This window comes from Eriocheir sinensis, unplaced genomic scaffold (genome assembly GCF_024679095.1).
Source record: "Eriocheir sinensis breed Jianghai 21 unplaced genomic scaffold, ASM2467909v1 Scaffold865, whole genome shotgun sequence".
Classification (NCBI taxonomy): Eukaryota; Metazoa; Arthropoda; class Malacostraca; order Decapoda; family Varunidae; genus Eriocheir; species Eriocheir sinensis.
The window spans coordinates 1-17,500 of record NW_026112236.1 but is presented as its reverse complement, the minus strand read 5'-3'; the positions used below and the strand labels follow the sequence as shown (position 1 = coordinate 17,500).

Genomic DNA, 17,500 nt, shown 5'->3' with positions numbered 1-17,500 from the left:
TGGGACTGATAGTAATTATTTTTGGACATATTAATTAGGGTTTTTACGCGTTTCTTCAGGTATCTGTACCTATCTTGTAGTATTTTATCTTTTCTGTTGTTATTGAGGTTACGTTGTGTTGTATTTCTGAGATTTATACATTCATTAATTTCATTGTTGATCCAGGGAGCAGGGGGCCGTTTTATTTCACGTGTTACCATTGGAGCAAGGTTGTCTAAGCATCTGGTGAACACTGAAGTTAGTATGCTCACTTGGTCATTAACATTATCCGTGTTTAATATTTGATTCAGTTCGGTGACGTTGTTTAGCAGGCTTTCGCAGAATTTATCTTAAGTCTCTGAATGTTTTTATAACTGGTATTCGTTTTGGCTTTTTCATATTGACTGTGGCTGTGATAAGCTCGTGATCAGCGATAGGGATTACGTCACTCTGTAATATGAGGTCAGGGTTATTGGTTATCATTACATCCAGTAGTGTAGCAGAGGTGTGGGTTAGTCGTGGGTTTGCTTATTAGTTGTGTTAGTTTATTATTCTTTAGTAAGCGTGAGAGTTTGCTGGTAGGCGAGAGAAGGTCGTCATTTAGATCGCCTAGTACTAGGAATGTTTTTTTATGAAGCATAATAGATCGTATAGTTTCAGTTATATGATCATATGAATTAGCGAGAGCCTTTGGGTGTCTGTAAATACATCCTACTATGACAGATGGTAATATCCTGCACTGCACTCGGACCCATATGTCTTCAGTCCCTGTTTGTTTAGTTATTTTAGTGTCTATTATTTCAGAAGCAAGGGTATCACTAACATAGAGACAGACACCTGCACCTCGGCCGCCGTCGCACCTGAACACTTTATAATTGGGAATGTTGATGTATGTGTCGGGAGTGTAAGGGGAGAGCCATGTTTCGCTGACGCAAAGAATATCTGTATTTCTGTCATTAACATTTTTATTTCATCAAAGTTTGCGAGTAGGGAATTAATGTGATCTATGGTAAGACAGTCCTTGGAGTGTTCAGAGTTGTTAGGGTTTTCACTGCTGGCTTAAGGGAGAGGGAGAGAGAGAGAGAGAATAAGGGAGAGGGAGAGAGAGAGAATAAGGGAGAGGGAGAGAGAGAGAGAGAGAGAGAGAGAGAGAGAGAGAGAGAGAGAGAGAGAGAGAGAGAGAGAGGGAGAAAGAGAGAGAATAAGGGAAAGGGAGAGAGAGAGAGAGAGAGAAAAAAAAAAGGGTGATGGATGTGTTGGCTTAATGGTGATGGATGTGTTGGCTTAATGGTGATGGGTGTGTTGGCTTAATGGTGATGGATGTGTTGGCTTAATGGTGATGGATGTGTTGGCTTAATGGTGATGGATGTGTTGGCTTAATGGTGATGGATGTGTTGGCTTAATGGTGATGGATGTGTTGGCTTAATGGTGATGGATGTGTTGGGTTAATGGTGATGGGGGTATTGACTTAATGGTGATGGGGGTGTTGGCTTAATGGTGATGGGTGTGTTGACTTAATGGTGATGGGTGTGTTGGCTTAATGGTGATGGATGTGTTGGGTTAATGGTGATGGATGTGTTGGCTTAATGGTGATGGATGTGTTGGCTTAATGGTGATGGATGTGTTGGGTTAATGGTGATGGGGGTATTGACTTAATGGTGATGGATGTGTTGGCTTAATGGTGATGGATGTGTTGGCTTAATGGTGATGGGGGTATTGACTTAATGGTGATGGGTGTGTTGGCTTAATGGTGATGGGTGTGTTGGCTTAATGGTGATGGGGGTGTTGGCTTAATGGTGATGGATGTGTTGGCTTAATGGTGATGGATGTGTTGGCTTAATGGTGATGGGTGTGTTGGCTTAATGGTGATGGGTGTGTTGGCTTAATGGTGATGGGTGTGTTGGCTTAATGGTGATGGATGTGTTGGCTTAATGGTGATGGGGGTATTGACTTAATGGTGATGGGGGTATTGACTTAATGGTGATGGATGTGTTGGCTTAATGGTGATGGATGTGTTGGCTTAATGGTGATGGGGGTGTTGGCTTAATGGTGATGGATGTGTTGGCTTAATGGTGATGGATGTGTTGGCTTAATGGTGATGGGTGTGTTGGCTTAATGGTGATGGGGGTATTGACTTAATGGTGATGGATGTGTTGGCTTAATGGTGATGGATGTGTTGGCTTAATGGTGATGGATGTGTTGTCTTAATGGTGATGGATGTGTTGGCTTAATGTTGATGGATGTGTAGAATTAATTGTGATGGGGTATTGACTTAATGGTGATGGATGTGTTGGCTTAATGGTGATGGTGGTGTTGTCTTAATGGTGATGGATGTGTTGGCTTAATGGTGATGGTTGTATTGTCTTAATGGTGATGGATGTGTTGGCTTAATGGTGATGGATGTGTTGGCTTAATGGTGATGGGTGTGTTGGCTTAATGGTGATGGGTGTGTTGACTTAATGGTGATGGATGTGTTGACTTAATGGTGATGGATGTGTTGGCTTAATGGTGATGGATGTGTTGGCTTAATGGTGATGGATGTGTTGGCTTAATGGTGATGGATGTGTTGGCTTAATGGTGATGGATGTGTTGACTTAATGGTGATGGATGTGTTGGCTTAATGGTGATGTGGGTATTGACTTAATGGTGATGGATGTGTTGGCTTAATGGTGATGGATGTGTTGGCTTAATGGTGATGGATGTGTTGGCTTAATGGTGATGGATGTGTTGGCTTAATGGTGATGGGGGTGTTGGCTTAATGGTGATGGGGGTGTTGGCTTAATGGTGATGGGGGTATTGACTTAATGGTGATGGATGTGTTGGCTTAATGGTGATGGGGGTATTGACTTAATGGTGATGGATGTGTTGGCTTAATGGTGATGGATGTGTTGGCTTAATGGTGATGGATGTGTTGACTTAATGGTGATGGATGTGTTGGCTTAATGGTGATGGGGGTATTGACTTAATGGTGATGGATGTGTTGGCTTAATGGTGATGGATGTGTTGGCTTAATGGTGATGGATGTGTTGGCTTAATGGTGATGGATGTGTTGGCTTAATGGTGATGGATGTGTTGGCTTAATGGTGATGGATGTGTTGGCTTAATGGTGATGGATGTGTTGGCTTAATGGTGATGGATGTGTTGGCTTAATGGTGATGGATGTGTTGGCTTAATGGTGATGGATGTGTTGGCTTAATGGTGATGGATGTGTTGGCTTAATGGTGATGGATGTGTTGGCTTAATGGTGATGGATGTGTTGGCTTAATGGTGATGGATGTGTTGGCTTAATGGTGATGGATGTGTTGGCTTAATGGTGATGGATGTGTTGGCTTAATGGTGATGGATGTGTTGGCTTAATGGTGATGGATGTGTTGGCTTAATGGTGATGGATGTGTTGGCTTAATGGTGATGGATGTGTTGGCTTAATGGTGATGGATGTGTTGGCTTAATGGTGATGGAATGGGTGGCTTAATGGTGATGGGTGTGTTGGCTTAATGGTGATGGATGTGTTGGCTTAATGGTGATGGATGTGTTGGCTTAATGGTGATGGATGTGTTGGCTTAATGGTGATGGATGTGTTGGCTTAATGGTGATGGATGTATTGACTTAATGGTGATGGATGTGTTGGCTTAATGGTGATGGATGTGTTGGCTTAATGGTGATGGATGTGTTGGCTTAATGGTGATGGATGTGTTGGCTTAATGGTGATGGATGTGTTGGCTTAATGGTGATGGATGTGTTGGCTTAATGGTGATGGATGTGTTAGCTTAATGGTGATGGATGTGTTGGCTTAATGGTGATGGATGTGTTGGCTTAATGGTGATGGGGGTATTGACTTAATGGTGATGGGGGTGTTGGCTTAATGGTGATGGATGTGTTGGCTTAATGGTGATGGATGTGTTGGCTTAATGGTGATGGGGGTGTTGGCTTAATGGTGATGGATGTGTTGGCTTAATGGTGATGGATGTGTTGGCTTAATGGTGATGGGGGTGTTGGCTTAATGGTGATGGATGTGTTGGCTTAGCAAGATGTAGGTAACAGGAGAGAGAGACACGGGGAGAGATGGAGAGAAAAAGAGATGATAGAGAGAGTCACTGGAGAGAATGTCATGCAGTATGTATATGGACCAGCCTCGTGTGTCATGCAGTATGTTTTCTGTCAGATATGTTTTGTCTTCCCAGAGCTGCCGTGACAGAGGCCGGACTCGTGTGGGACCGCGGAGATGCCGGGCCAAGCAGGGGAGACATCACGGAGAGTCACACCAAGATAGATAGGTCAATTTAGGTCAACATACTATGTCCTCAGTGTGTTAGTGAGGATAGGCTATCACTGGTTAGCTGTCTAATCATTGGGAGTGACTAGTTTGCAGAGCTCGGCAACATTATGGAATACTAAATGATATCAAGTGATTGTTTTTAGTCTTAAATTTACTCTCTCCTCCTCCTCCTCCTCCTCCTCCTCCTCCTCCTCTCTGTCTATCTTCATCCCTTCCTTCCTTTTAATAAATAAGTTATCTTTTGCTTAATTAACGTTTATAATTCTTTATGGTGGTCAAATCTTGCATCTCATTTCCCTGTCGTCCATTCTCTCTCCTCCTCCTCCTCCTCCTCCTCCTCTAATAATTCTTCTATTCTCCTTTATTCCTTTTCCTTTCCTTCCTTTTCCATTCCTGTCTGACTTATCCTCCATTCTTTCCTCCTCTATTCTTCCTTCATCTCCTTCTCCTTTTTCTCCTTTCACTCCTCCTCCTCCTCCTCTGTCTGTCTTCATCCCTTCCTTCCTTTTAATTAATGTCTAAGTTATCTTTTGCTCAAGGTTCTTTCCAGTGTGTTTGTGGTGCCCGGCTCTGCTTGCTAGTTTGTTTTGTCACTGTATAATTGTCAATCCTAGTTTGTTTTGTCACTGTATAATTGTTAGTCCTAGTTTGTTTTGTCACTGTATAATTGTCAGTCCTAGTTTGTTTTGTCACTGTATAATTGTCAGTCCTAGTTTGTTTTGTCACTGTATAATTGTTAGTCCTAGTTTGTTTTGTCACTGTATAATTGTCAGTCCTAGTTTGTTTTGTCACTGTATAATTGTCAGTCCCAGCCAGGCGCCTCTTCCATGTAAAGATATCGGCAGCTTCAAGCCTTGCCGATATCTCAATCCGTACGTGAATGTAAATTAACCGAAATCCTTGTTACTAAGCCCTGCACGGTGCTCTCTCACATAATGCTTCTTTAAATTTTCAGTCTCACTTAACTTCCGGGGTTAGTAATATATTTTGCCATAAGTTAACTCCCCGTGATGGCCAGTTTCATGTACTATATATAAGTAATTTGCCTTTTGCATGGCTATAATTCTGCATCCGTGTCTAAGGCCCAGTTTCACAGTTCCTCATGATGGGTTAGTAAGCTCCAAAACCAATACCAGAGCCTTCGAAATTTCCTTGTACGGTGTCTGGAGTTTATATTCAAGTTCACAAATTTGACGAGACTATACAGGAAAGGTCTTGTGTGTTTATGGTACGAAGGAAAGGGAGGAGAAGGGAGATGAGATTGAGAGAGGAGATCCTGTTTATAATCAAGTTCACAAGTTTGACAAGACTATACAGGAAAGGTCTTATATATTTATGCTACGAAGGAAAGGGAGGAGAAGGGAGATGAGATTGGGAGACGAGTGAGCCGAGATCTTGTTTATATTCAAGTTCACAAATTTGACAAGACTATACAGGAAAGGTCTTATATATTTATGCTACGAAGGAAAGGGAAGAGAAGGGAGATCAGATTGGGAGACGAGTGAGCCGAGATCTTGTTTATATTCAAGTTCACAAATTTGACAAGACTATACAGGAAAGGTCTTATATTGTCATGATGCGAAGGAAAGGGAGGAGAAGGGAGATGAGATTGGGAGATGAGTGAGCCGAGATCCTGTTTATATTCAAGTTCACAAATTTGACAAGACTATACAGGAAAGGTCTTATATTGTCATGATACGAAGGAAAGGGAAGAGAAGGGAGATGAGTAAGCTGAGATCCTGTTTATATTCAAGTCCACAAATTTGACGACACAATACAGGAAAAGCTCTTTGTATTTAGTGTGTCATCGAAGACCGCACCATTTTGAACAGTATGGGATTCTATAGCTTGGTTCAGGAGTGTTACAAAGACCATGATGGACTGTGGAAGCGGCCCTTAATGTTCCCTGTTCTAATATGCCTCTCTGTTTTTGCAGGATGCCGCGGACGGACCATGCAGAGGACTCATCGCGACGACACCAACGGTTTGGTTAAGTGGGTTCTCTTGTGTGTGCGTCTGTGTGTGAATGGCAGGCCTGTCGTATGATTGTGTGTGTGTGTGCGTTGGCGTTATGCCTTCGCACTATTATTTTGTTAGGATGTATTTTTGTGTGTGAACTTTTTGCACGTAATCTTTTTTTATACCCATAGCTAGCGTTTGTTTGTGTGGCAGTGTTCCGGGAGATGGACGCCGGGGGACATGGGCTTGGGGAGGCTCTAATGACCTCCTCTGTCCGTGACCTCTTCAGCTGGTGAGTCCGGTAAGCATTTTGATATATTTGTTGTTATAATGGATATTGTTTTTTACAGCTAAATAAACCACTCTATGGCAATGAGAAACTAGGTTTAGAAAAGCCCGTTAACCCCTTCCGGCAGCAGGGCTGACATGATTTTCCACCAAGTTTAGTAGAAAACACTCACTTGTCAATCCTGTGTTGTGAGAATTACTGTTTGGAACACTCTCATACACGGGAGATTTTAGTGCGGCTGGAGGTCGCAGTGAGCGTTTAGCACCACCAGCAAATACGCCTAACGCCCACTGCAAGCGTTTAGCAATGAAAGGGTTAAGTTGGACTGGTTATATGTATATTGATACATTCAAATGAAGGTTTAGAGTGTAACCACTGATGGTACATGAGTCAGGATCATCAAAATCATCCAAAAAAATCAGCATCTATATCCTCAGCTGCCAAAGGAGTCATTTCCTCCGGCTCAAGAGGTCTCTTACTCCTTGACATGATAGACTATAATAATAAAAGAAACTAGGAAAAATGCAAAAATTCCCAGTGTCAGCTGATGTGCGTTGCATATGTAGTGCGGCGACGGCCTGATGAACGAGCCTCCCATAACCCACTTAGCCAGGGGGGCACCTCTTTGGCCGACTCGGTAAGGAGTGGCTCTCCCGTCACGCTGGTCGCGGGTTCAATCCCAGGCAGCCGGCGAATACCCTGATCTTGATTAATTTCTCGTGTTATTTCGATACACGCAGAGGACGTGTTGAGAAATAGGAAGGATTTAGAAAAGAAGCTCGTCGGGGCATTACACATATCCAACAAGGCACAAGGGTGACTGTCCTTGAGAGGCAATGTTGGCAAGTGTCCATGGGTTTGAGATGCCTAATAATAATTTATTTTGTTCATTTTGTCAGTAGTAAGGAATCGTCTATTTTTTGGGGGGGTCGGCCCAGCCCGTTCTGGCGCAGGCGAGTGTTTATAGTGGCGCCATGATACTATCTAATGAGGGCAAATGAGAGCAAACGTCTATACACAGCACGCCGACAAAAAGTCCCAATTTCCAAGCGTCTCTATATAGATCCTCCGCCGGGAAGGGCTTAACCCGTGGGCGTCGGCAATGGGAAAGCCGAGAAGTGGCCGAGAAATGGCAAAATTACACTGCATTTTGAGACTAAGAAAAGAGCATGGAACGTACATCAGAGCACTTGCTCCTCTCATAACTATAAAGCCATTAAGAATATTTCTTTTACTCAAACTCCACTCTGTGTGGTGTTTGTCACAAAATAAACAGTCTTGTGACGCGTGACATCTAGCCGAGAGTCGCTTGTTGTCTACTTTAAAGAATTTGACGAGTGATTACTGTATGGATAGCTAATTCAGTCTGCCGTGACCTTACTGCACCACTTATCATGCATGGTGGGTTGAGGTATGCCACAACCACCTACAATTAGCTTGAATCAAGGGTTTTATGGCGAGCCCTTTTTAGGGTCCACCGTACCACAGCCATGACTTGTGAAACCCCAGAAAAGGGTCTGCCGATGTTCTTGGGTTAATTGTTGCTCCTTCAGAGACAAAAGTTATGAGCGGCCGAAAGAGAGGTCAGTTTCGGGAGGAGAGGTGTCTCGATACGTCATTCCTCGTGAGAGAATACAAATCAAAGGCAGAAGGAGATATAGACACAGGAAGGATGCTCCAGAGTTTACCAGTGTAAGGGATGAAAGAATGAAGATGCTGGTTAACTCTTACATAATGGGTTGGACAGTATAGGGATGAAAGCATGAAGATGCTGGTTAACTCATGCATAATGGGTTTGGACAGTATAGGGATGAAAGAATGAAGATGCTGGTTAACTCTTGCATAAGGGGTTTGGACAGTATAGGGATAAAAGAATGAAGATACTGGTTAACTTGCATAAGGGGTTTGGACAGTATAGGGATGAAAGAATGAAGATGCTGGTTAACTCTTGCATAATGGGTTTGGACAGTATAGGGATGAAAGAATGAAGATGCTGGTTAACTCTTGCATAAGGGGTTGGACAGTATAGGGATGAAAGAATGAAGATGCTGGTTAACTCTTGCATAAGGGGTTGGACAGTATAGGGATGAAAGAATGAAGATGCTGGTTAACTCTTGCATAAGGGGTTGGACAGTATAGGGATGAAAGAATGAAGATGCTGGTTAACTCTTGCATAAGGGGTTGGACAGTATAGGGATGAAAGAATGAAGATGCTGGTTAACTCTTGCATAAGGGGTTGGACAGTATTGGGTATATGTAAGAGTAGTATTTATATATATGTGTGAAAAATTATTTAAATGAGTATATAATGTTAGGAATTGCAAAAATGATTATATATGCATAATAGAGGAGATAAGTGATGATTTGACCATTTATAGTTTAGAAAAATTCAGTTAAGTACGTGAGAGATAGAGATGGAATTTATATATTCTTAAAAATACTTAAAACTACTTATCCTCCCTAATTTCTATCTTTCCCATACTTAATTAAATTTTGTTATAATGTTAGGAATTGCAAAAATGATTATATATGCATAATAGAAGAGATCAGTGATGATTTGACCATTTATAGTTAAGAAAAATTCAGTTAAGTACGTGAGAGATAGAGATGGAATTTATATATTCTTAAAAATACTTAAAACTACTTATCCTCCCTAATTTCTATCTTTCCCATACTTAATTAAATTTTGGCATTACAATTTTGTTGACCTTAATCCGGTGGTGGTGGTAGCAGCAGGGGTCATGTTTCTTAATGGTCCCTCCAAGCAAGATAAATGAGAGAAAAATCACCCCCCAACACAAACCATTTCATAATATATATATCAAAGCATTTGTGATCAGTTTATATATCATCTATTTTGGGGAGTTTAAATCGTGGCACAAATTTGGCCCGTCGCTGCTTCACGGTAAAGCCACAAATTTGGCCCGTCGCTGCTACACGGTAAAGCCACAAAATTGGCCCGTCGCTGCTTCACGGTAAAGCCACAAATTTGGCCTGTCGCTGCTACACGGTAAAGCCACAAATTATAGCCGGGAGCATTCTGGACCATCTAGAAAAGCATAATTTAATTCCTGATTCACAGCATAGGTTCACATAGGTTTACTAACCTGTTGTCCTTCTACACTAAAGTAATCGAGGCAGTTGACCGAGATGAAAACTATGACACATTGTATCTAGATTTCAGTAAAGCGTTCGACAAAGTTCCCCATCACTGGCTATTACTAAAATTACAGGCTCACAGCATAGATGGGAAAGTTTTGAACTGGATCAGGGCATGGCTCAGTGGTAGGAAGCAGAGAGTGCAAATCAGTGGTAAAAAATCTGAATGGGGCAGTGTTACGAGTGGAGTCCCTCAGGGGTCGGTGCTGGGTCCTCTGCTTTTTATTATTTACATCAATGACTTGACACAGGAATTAGTAGTGATGTCAGCAAGTTCACAGATGATACCAAGATCGATAATTCAATCAGACAGGGACGCTACCGTTTTCCAGGATGAGCTTGACAGACTATATGATTGGGCAGGGAAGTGGCAGATGGAATTCAATGTCGGGAGGTGTAGCATTCTGAGTGTAGGTAGGAATCATCCCTCACACAATTACTCCTTAAATGGCACTCCTCTAAGCAGGTCTGGGCTTGAGAGAGACTTAGGAGTCCTAGTGAGCGCTGACCTCCGTCCTAGGGCTCAATGCATTCAGGCCAAAAATTGGGCCAACAGAGTACTTGGTTTCATCTCAAGGAGCGTAAGCAATAGGAGCGCTGAAGTCATCCTCAAACTTTACTTAGCACTAGTTAGACCTCATCTCGATTATGCAGTTCAGTTCTGGTCTCCCTACTATAGAATGGATATCAAGGTGTTAGAATCTGTACAGAGGAGGATGACAAAGATGATTCAGGGGGTGAGAAACTTGCCTTATGAAGACAGGCTGAAGCAGTTAAATCTACACTCGCTAGAAAGGCGAAGGTTGCAAGGAGACTTGATCGAAGTGTATAAATGGATGAAGGGATTTAATAAAGGGGATGTCAATAAGATTTTGATAGTAAAAGAGCCAGGTAGGACGCGTGGCAATGGTTTTAAGTTAAACAAATTCAGATTCATCAAAGACATAGGCAAGAATTGGTTTACTAACAGAGTGGTGGATGAGTGGAACAGGCTTGGGGGCCATGTTGTGGGTGCCAATACCATAGATACATTCAAGAAGAGGTTAGATAAAGCCATGGCCTTGTATAGCCTAACCAGCCTCTTGCAGACTCCTTATGTTCTTAACTCTTGCATAAGGAGTTTGGACACACAAACCATTTCATAATATATATCAAAGCATTTGTGATCAGATTATGCATCATCTATTTTGGGGGGTTTAAATATCATGGCACAAACTTGGCCCATCGCTGCTACACGGTAAAGCCACAAACTTGGCCCGTTGCTGCTGCCGGGTTAATGGAGCAGCCACCTGTGTCTGAGCCAAGATGTCTGGATGTCTCTGCCGCTGCCTCTCCGCATGTCTGAGTCTCCCTGTACTTCCAGTGTGTTGCCCCGCCTGGAGAGACACGTTGATGGAGGTGGCCGTGTGTGTCACCCTTTGCCTGTATCCTCTGGCGCCCAGGTAAACAATGATAATGATTATGATAATACCAATAATAGTAATGAATATAATAATACCAATAATAGTAATGAATATAACAATACCAATAATAGTAATGAAATGATAATCAGTCAAATAACAAGATCATTAAATACTGTTGCTCTTGTATAATTTTCATAGTGTGTCTAATTCTCCGTCACTGTCTCCTGGGTTGTGTCTAAGTCGGTCTTGTTCTTTCAGAGGCGCGTAAGCGGAGAGCATCGGCGCAGCGCGGGAGCAGCACGTCAGGGTGTAGGGTGTTTGTTTAGCTGGTGTAGGGTGTTAGGGTGTTAGGTGTAACAACGGTTGGCTCTTTCACAGAACGGGTGTGACTCCGTTCTGCGTTTGAGTCTTCCACCTTCAGACGGTCTCCCTCCGAGATGTCTGAAGTTTTTTTTGTCGGTTTTCTCCGTAGGAGGAAGCCGACTCTAGCTACTCTGGCCTCTCTTCCGGGGGTCAGAGCGGTCGGGCTCTGCTTGGCCAGGCGTTAGTCTTTCGCGTTGTCTCCGCCGACGTTTTGCCAGACTCTTCCGTAAGGTTGAGCCTGGCTTTTTTATTAGGTGGATCAGGCTGCCTTCTTCCAAGGAGTCTGATGGGAGTGGAGTCTTTTTTTTGGTGTATGTCTGTGGGTGCTCAGTGGGTAAGGGAGGGTGGGGTAGAATGGTTGGTGGGCTGGAAGTGGGTTGGGGGATGAGCCTCCTGGGATTTGGGTTGTGTCGAGCCTTACCGCCTGGTGTGTTGGGTAACCTTCACGCCAGGGGGGGGGTGCCAAGACCATATCCATCTCCTGGGCAGGGCGATTCCCCTTTCCCATGCCAACTGGCCCTCCTCCGTCTGCCTCCCCAAACCCCCGCTGAGTGCTTGTGTGTGTTATTTTATTTAGGATGTCTTTTTTTTCTATGCCTTTTTCCCGTGTGTTTATACCCAATAGCTAGCGTGTGTGTGTGTGTGGCAGTCCGGAGGCGCGTGCAGCGAGGACATCACATCACGTCACTACGGTATATCCACGGTATTTGGTTTAGTGTGTGCTGTGTGTGTTTGTGTGTGTGATGGCAGGCCTGCCGTGTGTTTGACCTTTTGCTGTGTGTTGCTGTGTGACTGCTAGGATTTCATTTCTATGTATGTTTTTTTCCCCATAACCCCCTTCCTCCCTAGCTCTTTAGCTGTTGTCCCTGCTGGGTGGATGCTGCCGGGCGACCAACGGCGGTGGCGGTGTGCAACGCGGGAGCTGCTGAGGTTTGGGGTAGCACTACGGTGCAGGTTATGTAGGGTGTGTGAGTTTTTTTTTTGTGTGAGTGTCTTTTTTTTGTGTGGGGGACTTAGCTAATCACTGTGTCAGGAAGGCATGGGCGTGGCCGTCTGTCCATCAGGCCGACGGGCGGGTGTGCCACCTGGCAGTCAGGCTAGCAGGTGACAGGCAAGCTATCTGGCGGTCAGGCTGTCAGTCGGGCCATCAGATAGGTAGGCAGGCCACCTTGCGGTCGGGTTGTCGGGCGGGCACCCCACCCTCGGTCAGGTAGGCAGGCAGCAGCGTCTACGCTGAGCCGTACGGCTACACGTACGAACGCACGGAACCCGTACGCTACGTTCCGCTGCACTGACGCTCGTCGTACCTCTGCTCGCACGCTTGCGGGCGGGTTGGGGGCGGGGGGCGGATGGGCGGACGGGCGGGCGTACGTGGGAACGGGCGGGCGGACGGGTGGTCGGGCGGTTAGGGAGTCGGAGCAACGCTTGAAAGACGCGCAGATAGATGTCAGATTCTCCCGTAGGGAGGTCTGGCAAGGTGTTAGTTTAGGCGGCGGAGTTGTACGCGGGCCAGTCTGTGTTACAGCTTTGCCGCCAGGGTAGCTCCTTCCGAGTTACTGAGAACCAGTTTTCCTCACAGGAGGAGGCTGGTGGGGCCTAGGGTGTTAGGGGTACGACGGTTGGCTCTTTCACAGAACGGGTGTTTTCCGTTCTGCGTTTGAGTCTGCCGCCTTTGGGCGTCTCCCTCTGAGATGTCGGTTAGGATTTCTTTTTTTTATATGTCCGTGTGTGTAACTGTTGCCTTTTAGCCTGTTGTGTTCCTGAGCAGCAAGAAGAGGCGGCTGTGGTGACCCGCCCGATGCGGAAGGCTTCTGGGCCCTGTCGGCGGGGGCGCACCTCTCTGGCTGACTGGTTGACCAGGCTTTGACCAGGTGGCCAGGGAGGCGCATCCTCGCTGGGCGGGGTCTGGGGGCCCTCCGTCTTGGGGAGGTCGCTGCAGCAGGAGGAGGTAACTACTGCTGGTTTTGTAAGGCATTGTGGTTGAGAGCACCTTGCAGCTGTAACGCGAATTTCGTTCCGTAATAAACAATGTACCGCCATGCTGCCTGTCCTTCCTCCCTCCCAGCACTGTGTACGTCTGTGTGTGTGTGTTGCTTAATTCTCCCTCACTGCACTGTGCGTACGTCTGTGTGTGTGTGTTGCTCTGTCTCTGTCTCTCTCTCTCTCTCAATCTCTCTCTCTGTCTCTGTCTCTCTGTCTGTCTCTCTATCTCTCAATCTCTCTCTGTGTCTTTCTCTCTCTCTCTCTAGTTAGTAAAGAACAGGCAACGTTTGCCATGGAAGACTCTACAGTGTACATCCCAACCCTCTACGGCCGTTGCTGCTCCACCCGGGCATTACCACATCCACCCGGGTCTACAAGAAACCTCCAGGGCCGAGCTTCAACCACAGAACACCTCGTCACCGTTGATGAGGCTCCACGCCCCGGACCACAGCCATGTTAGCCTCGATAATAGTCCTCGGCGCACTTATTCTGAGACGTCCTCGCGAGTGAGTGTCCTAATTGCCTTTACTGATAATGTCGCAGGTGTCCAGTGGTTCAGGTGTGATGTCAGATATTTTTGTTATTGTGTCATAAATATCCAGTGATTATTTCCGAGTCGCTGAATGTTCATCGCACACAGTTTGTCTTTGAGTAGAAACACTGATTAATATCCATGATCGGTTAGGTTACGAACTCCCTCAATTTCAGACTGGAGAGCTACACAACACTGGTCATCCGCTGAGTGGTTGAATTCCTGGTCTACCGGCCCCTGGAGGAGTGGTCGATTGCCTGGTCTACCGTGGATATGAGTGGTTGATTCCCTGGTCTACCCCTGGATGACGCAGCTGTTCCTATGCAGGGGAGGACTCACACAAGCGATAAGGTAAGGTTTTAATGGCTGGGTTTACAAGAGGTTTTAATAGCTGGGTTCAAGAGAGGTTTTAATAGCTGGGCTCAAGAGAGGTTTTAATGGCTGGGTTTACAAGAGGTTTTAATGGCTGGGTTCAAGAGAGGTTTTAATGGCTGGGTTTACAAGAGGTTTTAATGGCTGGGTTTACAAGAGGTTTTAATAGCTGGGTTCAAGAGAGGTTTTAATGGCTGGGTTCAAGAGAGGTTTTAATAGCTGGGTTCAAGAGAGGTTTTAATAGCTGGGTTCAAGAGAGGTTTTAATAGCTGGGTTCAAGAGAGGTTTTAATAGCTGGGTTCAAGAGAGGTTTTAATGGCTGGGTTCAAGAGAGGTTTTAATAGCTGGGTTCAAGAGAGGTTTTAATAGCTGGGTTCAAGAGAGGTTTTAATGGCTGGGTTCAAGAGAGGTTTTAATAGCTGGGTTCAAGAGAGGTTTTACTGGCTGGGTTTACAAGAGGTTTTAATAGCTGGGTTCAAGAGTTTTTAATGGCTGGGTTTACAAGAGGTTTTAATAGCTGGGTTCAAGAGAGGTTTTAATAGCTGGGTTCAAGAGAGGTTTTAATAGCTGGGTTCACGAGAGGTTTTAATAGCTGGGTTTACAAGAGGTTTTAATAGCTGGGTTCAAGAGGTTTTAATGGCTGGGTTTACAAGAGGTTTTAATAGCTGGGTTCAAGAGAGGTTTTAATAGCTGGGTTCAAGAGAGGTTTTAATAGCTGGGTTCAAGAGAGGTTTTAATAGCTGGGTTCAAGAGAGGTTTTAATAGCTGGGTTCAAGAGAGGTTTTAATAGCTGGGTTCAAGAGAGGTTTTAATGGCTGGGTTCAAGAGGTTTTAATAGCTGGGTTCAAGAGAGGTTTTAATAGCTGGGTTCAAGAGAGGTTTTACTGGCTGGGTTTACAAGAGGTTTTAATAGCTGGGTTCAAGAGGTTTTAATGGCTGGGTTTACAAGAGGTTTTAATAGCTGGGTTCAAGAGAGGTTTTAATAGCTGGGTTCAAGAGAGGTTTTAATAGCTGGGTTCAAGAGAGGTTTTAATAGCTGGGTTCAAGAGAGGTTTTAATAGCTGGGTTAACAAGAGGTTTTAATGGCTGGGTTCAAGAGAGGTTTTAATAGCTGGGTTTACAAGAGGTTTTAATAGCTGGGTTCAAGAGGTTTTAATAGCTGGGTTCAAGAGGTTTTAATAGCTGGGTTCAAGAGAGGTTTTAATAGCTGGGTTCAAGAGAGGTTTTAATAGCTGGGTTCAAGAGAGGTTTTAATAGCTGGGTTCAAGAGAGGTTTTAATAGCTGGGTTCAAGAGAGGTTTTAATAGCTGGGTTCAAGAGAGGTTTTACTGGCTGGGTTTACAAGAGGTTTTAATAGCTGGGTTCAAGAGAGGTTTTAATGGCTGGGTTTACAAGAGGTTTTAATAGCTGGGTTCAAGAGAGGTTTTAATAGCTGGGTTTACAAGAGGTTTTAATAGCTGGGTTCAAGAGAGGTTTTAATAGCTGGGTTTACAAGAGGTTTTAATGGCTGGGTTTACAAGAGGTTTTAATGGCTGGGTTTACAAGAGGTTTTAATAGCTGGGTTTACAAGAGGTTTTAATGGCTGGGTTTACAAGAGGTTTTAATGGCTGGGTTTACAAGAGGTTTTAATAGCTGGGTTCAAGAGAGGTTTTAATAGCTGGGTTCAAGAGAGGTTTTAATAGCTGGGTTCAAGAGAGGTTTTAATAGCTGGGTTCAAGAGAGGTTTTAATAGCTGGGTTCAAGAGAGGTTTTAATGGCTGGGTTTACAAGAGGTTTTAATAGCTGGGTTTACAAGAGGTTTTAATAGCTGGGTTCAAGAGAGGTTTTAATAGCTGGGTTCAAGAGAGGTTTTACTGGCTGGGTTCAAGAGAGGTTTTAATGGTACATATCTACTGAATGTTGCAATGTTACATATCTTGACATGCTCTCAGGGTAAGGAGTGTTCTGATATGGTGCCTTCCCCCTCCCCAGCACCTGTCGGACCTGGAGACTCCCCCCTGAGCCTGACGGTGGAGCTGTGGGCCCTGCACCAGACCCCCCCCCCCCCCACACCACCCACAGCAGGGGCAGGGCATTGAGACTCCCCCCACAGGCTAAGACAGGGAGGGACTTGAAGATCCAGGTTTTTGTCATCTGCACAGGAATTGACACTAGACAATAATTGACAATATAGTTTCCTTTTTTGTGTGTGCCCTTGAGCTGTCTCCTTTGTTGTAGAAAAAAATACTTGACAAGGCTTTCATAGGTGTTTGGGGCATTTCCAGGGGTAGTTTAATGACCCTGGTGGTAGTCTGACCCTTCCTCTGTGCAATGAACTTGAAAAAAACGCTCATAAAAATGCAGATATTAACCCAGTAGCAGTGGGGATCATGTTTCTTAATGGTCCCTCCAAGCGAGAAAAATGAGAAAAAAATCACCCTCACACAAACCATTTCATATATATCAAAGCATTTGCGATTAGATTATGTATCATCTATTTTTGGGGGTTTATATCATGGTACAAATTTGGCCTGTCGCTGCTACATGGTAAAGCCACAAAATTGGCCCATCACTGCTACCAGGTTAACCTCATTATCGTGTTAAAATCCCTGTATCTCACTGTTATCTTCCTCTCCCTCTATATTATTTATCAATCTCTCTCTCTCTCTCTCTCCCACAGATGTCTAAGGTTTCGCCCATGCAGCTGAAGGGTGCCAATGCCTACACATGCGTCGACCACAGGTGTGCGCTGGACATTGCCTACAATTCATGGTGCAAATGGTATGTTGGAGGAATTCTTTGATGTATTTGAGGGACTGGGATGCCTGCTGGATGGTACAGGTAAATTACTTGGCTGAGAGAGCCCGGGTTCAATTCCCGGGCAGAGTGGAAAAATTTGGGCGGCTTTTCCGATACCCTACGCCCCTGTCCACCCAGCAGTGAATGGGTACCAGGTATTAATCGGGGGTTGTGTCCCGTCTCCTGGGGTCTGTTCCCTTCTCCTATAATCCTTTCCTCTTCTGTCTCTCTCCGGCATATGACCACAGATGTTGCACCCACTAAACAAAACTTTCCTTCCTTCCCCTTCTGTCTCTCTTCGGCATATGACCACAGATGTTGTGCCCACTAAACAAAACTTTCCAACTTTCCAACAGTTGAATTACAGTTTGGTCCAAGTGCTGTCCCTGTGGCTCACCCTCCTAGAG

At 44.7% G+C, this 17,500-nt stretch overlaps 1 long non-coding RNA gene across 2 annotated transcripts; it reads left to right on the top strand.

Moving 5' to 3' along the window:
- Window positions 1-10,522: 10,522 nt before the first annotated feature.
- LOC126994746 (uncharacterized) lies at window positions 10,523-17,421 on the top strand. Of its 2 annotated transcripts, XR_007749542.1 has the most exons (4): window positions 10,530-11,104; window positions 11,324-13,917; window positions 14,120-14,294; window positions 16,287-17,420. It is a non-coding gene; the product is annotated as an uncharacterized LOC126994746 (long non-coding RNA). The 2 variants fall into 2 exon arrangements; XR_007749541.1 differs by having other exon boundaries at window positions 10,523-11,104; window positions 11,324-14,294; window positions 16,287-17,421.
- Window positions 17,422-17,500: the final 79 nt, after the last annotated feature.